The sequence below is a fragment of the Egretta garzetta genome, unplaced genomic scaffold (genome assembly GCF_000687185.1).
Source record: "Egretta garzetta isolate BGI_Z169 unplaced genomic scaffold, ASM68718v1 scaffold215, whole genome shotgun sequence".
Lineage (NCBI taxonomy): Eukaryota > Metazoa > Chordata > Aves > Pelecaniformes > Ardeidae > Egretta > Egretta garzetta.
This window is the reverse complement of record NW_009259719.1, coordinates 6,006,099-6,014,233: the sequence shown is the minus strand read 5'-3', so window position 1 is coordinate 6,014,233 and position 8,135 is coordinate 6,006,099. Positions and strand designations below refer to the sequence as shown.

Here is an 8,135-nt window from a genome sequence, read left to right as displayed (position 1 = left end):
CCTAAATAGAACCGAGGTGGGTAACAAAACAGGAAGATTCATTTCCTGTAGCACCACGGGGCTGGCAGGAGCAGTTCCCTGTCCTTGGCGTGCTTTCCGAGGACAGTTCTCCAAGGTGGCACAAGCAAACACACGAACTGGAGCCAGGGCCAGTTACATTTGACTGGCCTCACCTTTGAAATACGCTTTGTTAGGTGCACTCCTTATACCCAGCAGTAGGAGCGGTGACACAAGAGCACATCAGCTGCATCGCAGTGCTATAGCACAGCAGGGGATGCAGGATATGAAACTAGTTTGGCAGCATAACACTCGGTCAAAGGAAGCAATGCACACCCCTGTGCACACCACAGTGTTTTGTGTCAATTTCAAGTTCGCTTTTTACCAGTAACTTGGTGGTTCCTATGCGGTTTCATGTACACAAAGAACAAAAGGGCATAAACACTCTATAATTTCAATGAAAAAAAAAATCTCCCACTCAAATGCAAGGAACAATAAAGTTAATAAACTATGTAATTGTAATCTCAGAGAACACATCTGTCTGTACAAAATACCCCCTAGTACAGTGACCAGCCACACAGAAAACCTGTATCCTGCAAATGCAACTGCCTGAATTACATCAAGCCTCATTCAAAGACCATTAAACAGAATGTGAGCCTGGCTGTTGGTTTCAGTAGCTTTGGACCAAGCCACTTCAGCACATGAATAGTTTCACCATTTCTTTGCTTGCATAGGGATCTATCTGTCCACTCAGAGCAGCGACAGCTGTTTGACATGGAGCAGTGGTTGGAAAGAGCAAATGTATCAGGGAGGAGGATGAGTGAAAGAATATATGCTTAGGGAAAGGAACAGGGGGAGAAAAGGGGAATTTTAACAAGGATGAAGATCGCTGGCATATAGATCCCTATCTGCCTTTAAATGACTTAGCTCCCATGCTGTAGCAGCACAGCTGCAGCAGCACACCTTCAGTGTGTGCAGTTCTTCCTGCCTCAGATCCTAAAGATGAGGTTTCACAAGATGCTTGGTTCAAAGAAAGACCTCATTTCGTTTCACCCCCCATCCTGTCCCCTGCTCCCCACAGCATTGCCTCACTCGTGCCCTGGGCCAGCTACAACATTGGTCTGATCCCCTGGGGAACTGCTTCACCTCAAAAAGACAGCAGCAAATAAGCTACTGGGGAAAGAAAGAGTTGTAGTTTTTGGCTGAGCGTGAGCAAAGCCAACTCACCTACCTGTCTGTGAGTAAACAAGTTGCTTGCTTTTTGCAAGGTAAAGCAGAGTTCTGCATAAAGCACCAAACTTCATCCACTGACCTCCATCCTCCCTGCTGCTCGCCAGGGGTTTTGCACACACACACTCAAGGAAGGGATACTATAGATAACAATCTGCTGAGGAAAACATCATGCACTGACTTCAAACACGAACAAGAAGTGAATTGTGACTGCGTCAGGACGTCCAATTACTTCAACAATTTCGTGGTCAAACACAGTATTTCAGGCAGGTCATGTTCCCCGCTCAGTGCTCAAGTCAGTCCCTCTCCTTCCAAGAGGCTCACAGTCACTAATGGTTATTCTTTTCTATAAAGCACTTACCAGCAACTCTGGTTGAGACTGAGACGCCGCACCATTGCCTTGCGAGGGTCCCACCATGTTTTGCATGCAGCCAGCTCAGTTGTACATGAGAAGGATGGAAAGGTGGGGCAGTTTGTTGTGCAGTCACTTTATCCAGGGGCCTGCAAGACAAAAGGGTCAGGGAGCGCAGAAAAAGGACAGCTGGGGAAGTTGCCAGAATTAAAAGATTAAGGAAACAGAATTGCCACTACAATCATTTGTTGCAAGGTAGAGCCCCCATAGAGAGCTGTCTCTGTGCAAGAAGAGCACATGGGATCTGGGGAAGGCAAGTACTTGGCCCTTGCTTTGCTTCAGTTCCCTAATGCAGCACAAATGCATTTGGGGATTTATGGGTTTTTGGAAGCTTTCAGCAAAGCACAGGGCCTGTTCCTTGGGTTATTGTTTTCCCATCTGTTTCTCTTCATTTTATTCCATCACAGAGGCCCCATCGTGGGACACAAGAATGTGACCGGAACAATAGGCAGAACTTGCTGCCTCCAGGACCGCAGCGAGGGCAGAGCCGCCATTGCAGGATGGGAGCCAGTGGCTTCTATATTTAGCCCTTTCTTGCTTATTCCAGATCACATTCGCACCCTGCACTCAAGAAGTCAGGAGGCTTTCACTACACCACTATCCCCAAGCACTGCACATCCAGCAGGGCCCCTGAACATAAAACATTAATTTCCCTTCTAATAAATGCCAACAGGAAGACTTCCTGCTCACCCTTCCTCTTTCCAAATCCCTATTTTGACAGACTTTTTTCTTCACATAAGCAAACTAAACAAAACCATCTTCTCCTCTGCAAGGCGGGCAGCCTTGGAGCAGCACCAGGGCTCCAGAGCTTGGACAGCGCAGCACTGCCTGTCAGAGCAGGGCCCTGCAAAGAGGCAGAAATGGGTGAGCTCATTTCCCCCCATGTTTGAACCTGAGCTAAACTCACCAACCCACAGAGACTTGCCCCAAGCCCACACCCCAACGCCTGAGGGCAGGGCAGGTGAAGGAGAACCAGGTCTGAGCAGCCATCTGGCCTCGATCACCACCATAGCACATGCATATGCCTCTCATGCAGTGGGTAGGGGACTGCTGAGCAAAAGCTCAGGTCCTATTGCAAAGCCCTCCCCACCATGTCCCAAGGCACCTCTCTACCACTCTGAAGGCTGAGAGGGCTCTTACCCCTGCAGAAAGACAAGCTGACTGTGGCAGTGACCGCAGTGCCATTTAGCACTTAACTCATTTACGTCATCAAGGCAAGGGAATCCTGCAAAGCAAGAAGAAAACCCATTATGTTTCCAGAAACACTTACCTAAGAGCTTGTGCCACTTGAAAAGAGTTCAGTGATGGACAAGTCCTCTTTCTGCTGCTTCCACAAGGGTTGGATATTAGAACCACTCTGCACTTCACCTCTCCAGTTCTACCAAAGGCTGCTGGAGTCCCAGTGAGAGGCTTGAGCACACAGAACCCCTCCTGGGCATCTTGCTGCCATCCATATTACTCCCTCTGTGTACCAACATGTTTCCACAGCCTGCTTTTACTCCTGTAGGCATTCCCACCACTGCCAGCTCCCCATTCCTTCCCAAAGCCCTCCCACTGTAAGTGATTCTATCAAGGAGAAAAGGCCAATGCTGGATGGGATGTAAGAATATTTTTTCATCCCTTTAAAGTGTGTCTGTTCCCAAAACATTAGTGGTACCTAGCAGTGCCCAAGCACGGGTGGAGAAATTACACCTTCTGGTGGTATCACAAACCATGCCACTAATTTGCTTCGTGGTCTCAAACTTGTTGCAGGTTAAATTTTCCTCCCAGAGGTATTTGCTTCTGAGGGCTGCTCTGAGGTAGGGGTGTCTGATGGGTGTTTGGAGAGGCCTGGCCAAAAGCAACACAGTTACAAGGCTGAGCAGATTGTCTTCCTGCAGCTTGGGATCAGCCCTGCTCCTGTTGTGTTGACTGAACACCTTTGCGCTGCCAGCACAGGCATGACGGCTGCATTCAGCTGCTCTACAAATCCCTTCTCCTTTACTTCTTTTGTGTCCTGGAGCCTGGCTTCCCTCTGCTCATGCCAAAGAGGCAGTGCCTGGTCAGCTCTCTGAATGACGAGCACATGCCAGCAAGCTGTAAACGAGTCCTGTGTGCCCAGCAAGTCTGAAAGGAAGGGAATGCTTTCCATCTGGCACTCCTGCAGGTCTTGAGACAGCGGTTATTTATCCAAGGTAGAGGAGAGAAGGGGCCTGGAGTTTCCAGTGGAAGAAGCTGACAGAGAAGCAATAGCAGCACTCAGAGCCCTGCTTGGCCAGCAAAGCACTGAATAAAAAACATCATGCTGCTCCATCTTGCAGCCAAAACTTTCCCTTACATCTTCCCTTTCCCTCCCAGACGTGCCTCCCTGGAGCAGATGAGATGAAGCTCAGACCCTTTAGAAGATTAAGCTTCCACAAAGGCTTTGAGTTATTACCACCTCAAAACCAGGGCTGTGCTCAGGCTGAGGGCCACAGCACTGATGTGGAGCAAGAGAAGATGCCGCCATGGAGATAACTGATCTAGCCAACGAGAGAAGGGGGAAGACCTGAGGCACACACAGGTACCAGTGAGTTTCCCAAAGGTCACACAGCAGGTTTTAGGGTAGGAGTGTAAAACTACCTGGACTGGAAGCCCTGAAAACTCTACACCACAAGGATGCTTTTCCAGAATATCAAACATCCAACCTACGCCACCTTTCTCAGAGCAGGGGTCATGCACAACCCACCACCTGGATCCAGACTATTCCTGCATGCCTCCTCCCCTGTGGGTATGAAACACCCCTACCATGGTGTCAAAGCATAGGCTTTCATAACAGATGCCTGGGAGAGGAGGATACTTGCACAGCGGAGCTCTGAAGGCCTATTTTGCACAGCCCCTTCCATGAGGTGATGGGTACTCACCACATGACAGGTAACACTGCATCATGCAGTGTTACTGAGGAATTGTTTCCCATCTTGTGATGACAGAGCTCTGGGGCAAACAGCCCTGACGTATCTCACGATTACCCTCTTGGTCCTCATGTGAGCATGTGAATTTGTTACAGCTAGAGCAGAAGCAGCAACTATAGTAACCCTGGTGAATGCATGGGGTCCTCAGATAACCTTACTTTTGACTTGCCAACCTCAATACCCACAGGCACTTAGGAAAAAACCCACTGTGTGCTTTAGGAAGTGTTTCTAAGCCTAGGCTATGCAAGAAAAAGGCAGACACAATGTCTCTCCTCAAACTGTCTCCAGACAGAAGCAGGCTTCATGACTCTAGGTATTATGTTCAGTTGCAGCTGAAGCCATCCCAGTAAGGAACAGAGAGTGAGAAAAATGCACCAGTGGTCTCATCACCCCTTGTATATGTCCCAAAAGGTCTGATTTCCTCTGTCCTCACCAAAAGAAAGGAAAGCTTGTCCCCCACTGGCATTGCCAAGCCTGCTGTTCTCCCTTCCCCTCTTCACCCCTGAAGGATGTAAACCCTGTGCTCCTGTCTTCTTTCAGCTAGTTAGGGATGCAGCTGTCAGAGATACTAACTTTTGGTAGGTCATGCTTCAGCATTAGCCAAATTCATCTGCAGGACACAAGCACTAACACTAATTCTAATGCTATCCCCCAACATCGTTACTCTGCAGCTGATTAACAAATGGTCATGTCAGCTACCTGCAACGCATCCTTTTAAAAGACACAGACATCCCCAAAATGTTGTTCCCCAGATAAGACAACACCTTTCCACCCATCAGTCCCATGGCATGTGAGACAATACTTTTGTATCAACACAGCATTTCCTCTACCTGGAAAGCCAAAAGGCCTTCAAGACACCAAACAGACCTTGAGAATCACAGGCAGACAGACACACACCCACACACCAGGGAGGACTTCCCAGAACACCAGGCAAAAGCCCTGTGAGCACATGCAGCATTGTTTCATAACCAACCCTCTTCAAAACCCGGTAAAACTCTCTCCACCAAGCAACCTGATCTCATTCTGCCCCTACAGGAAGATGTTCCATATCTTAGCACCACAGTAAATGGGAAACACCTTTAATTTCAAACCTAGATTAATATCAAGTCCTCACCAGTCTTATACCACCCTCACCTTTTAATTCTCAGAGCTCTTCCTCTCTCCTCATCTGACCTTCCTCCCATCCATTTAGAAGAAAAGAGAATTAAAATGGTGTTCTCCTAGAAGTCAGATCTAATCTGTCTCCCTGCAGATACAGAGTATATACATCCTTTCAGGGAGCAACAGAAATATCGTGATCGTTTCTGGACACCAAGGGGAGGGTCTGGGTTCCCTAACCCTGCTGTTCCACCACCCTCAGCCACCAGACCCTGAGGAAATCATTTATTTCCCACAAGCACAACTGGGCAGCAGACCCAGCTACGCAGCTACTTTCTAACTGGGTGCAAGGCACAAGATGATAAAGACAAGTATGCAGCAGGGAAGGAGGTGGTAATGGGCTTAACAGAGCCTTGCAGAGCACAGACAGAGCATATCAAGCAGACGTATAATACCAGAAGCTTTGACTGAGTAAGGATTATAACTTTTCAGATAAGTGCAATCAATGCATACGCACAAACATTGTAACAGTACAATTTCATCCATAGCTGAATGATCCACTGGGTACACACATTCAAATGTGCACACCACCATTTCTGCACAACTAAAAATCCTTTCCCATAAAGCCACACAGACTCCCTTGGGCAGAGGCCAAGCAGTTAAATAAAAAAGTCTATCCAGAGTGAGAACTCTTCAGAGACATTTCACCATCTGGAAAGAAGAGGGGGTCTTACTCTAAAAACACTTGGAGAGCCCGACCTACCGCGGTTAAACACATGCCTCATCCAATGTTAATTCCTGGGGAAGAGCATCATATCATTCCCACCGCCTTATGCAGCAGGAACTGCAGTGAGCAAATGGGCCTGATTCTGCTCCACTCTCCAGACAAGAGCATACGGCCAGTAGAAAGTCCCAGGGATAGAGGAAGAGGAAGGACAACAGGGCACAGCTCTCAACCCTGTAGGACAGCATACAGCTAGACACAGGCAGCCAATGGACCAAGTGTTATTCAGCACAAACAAGAAAAGCTCTTTCCAGCCTCTGCCTCACAGCTGCTCATCCATATTCCAACCCTTTGACCCTGACAACCCTTCTGGCTGAGAGATGGGGCCCATCATTTCATCTGCTCCCTCCCATCACTCTCCTGTTCCAGCATCCTCAGTCCACCCACTCTCACTTGCTATAAAGCTGACTGCTTCCTTCACAGGGCCACCTCCCTGCAAAAGAAAGAAATTCTCATCTGGACACCAAGTTTCCTGGATGTTATCTGACCAGGACAGGGAAGGAGGAGGAAAAGGTCTTCCTCCAGAGCACAGAGATGGAACTGGTTGAAGCCACTCCAATCAATTGGGCTGCAGTGTCTGAGATGGTATTTTGATTCCAGTCCTACAGCAAGAGACAGCACAAGGCCAGGCGAGGGCAGATTACATGATCTCTCAAAGCCGCCTTTCACTACAGCACAACACGTCCTCTGTGTTATTAGAGGGTTTTTTCGGACTGAATGAAATAACACTCTACAGTTCTTGATTTCTACCCCAGGGCAGCAACAGCATCTCTCCTGCCCATCTTTCTCCAGGGAGGAGATTAAATATCAGAGATGAATCGAAATGCAGTCAATCAGGCAAGGCAATCTGCCAAAGTAGCAAAAAGGAAGGAGGGTGGGGGGAAAAGGTACCTGTACTTAAGTGACCTGTTTAAATGCTGCTGCTGAATGCCAAGCTGCTGGATCTCTCGAAAGCTCCAGAGACAGAGGAAGAGAACACAGAAGTGGGAACCTTCCTCCCACTCTGGAGGATGGGAACAAACACACGTCACTTCTCAAGCCTCAGCTGTGCTCGAGGAAAGGGGCAGACTCAGCTGGGAGAGCTGAAGGCACAGTACAGGGCTAGTCCAGCCTGACTCTGGGAACTCAGATCTGGCATGAACTAGAGAGGAGAATGAGACTCAAACGAGTTCGTTATTCCAGGCGCTGAGGAAAAGGCATCCGTTGGCCTCAGAGATTACACAGCTTCAAGGGGCTTTGGGAAGTCCCAGCCCACAAGACCCTCTCAGAGCAGAGGTGCAAAGATCAAGCCTTCAGACCCCCTGAGGCCTTGATGGGTGTCTCCACACAGGGTGTTTCCACTTTCCAACAGCAGTAACAGAGCTGGAGCCAGATCCTTTGGCCACAAAAGCACAAGCTTCTGGGGTTGGAAGCAATAGAAGCTGGTTTAGTGCCTCTCTGTATTTTAGCCACCTTAGGCCAAAGGCAGGTCTCAAAGACTGCTGCCACCATGTTAGAGTCCTGCTGCTCTGAACTGGAGCTCTGCTGTGCTACAGTGCTTTGCACGGACACACCAAGGCAGCTTTCCTTTCCTACCAGCATCTGCCTGTGCTGGGCATCTGGGTAACCTGCAAGCCACAGCATCCATGCTGCAGAAAGAAACTGCCACTGCTCAAAGAACAGGCTGATTTCAAAAATCACTGCA

General features: G+C 48.6%; 1 long non-coding RNA gene across 1 annotated transcript in view; it reads right to left on the bottom strand.

Annotated features, from left to right (window-relative positions):
• The window catches only part of LOC118452322, a 22,923-nt gene extending 16,359 nt beyond the window's left edge, over positions 1-6,564 (bottom strand). The window contains exons 1-2 of the long non-coding RNA XR_004842068.1: positions 2,910-6,564; positions 1,589-1,728 (exon numbers count right to left, since the gene is read on the bottom strand). This is a non-coding gene — a long non-coding RNA (uncharacterized LOC118452322). The remainder of the gene's footprint in view (positions 1-1,588; positions 1,729-2,909) is intronic.
• Positions 6,565-8,135: the final 1,571 nt, after the last annotated feature.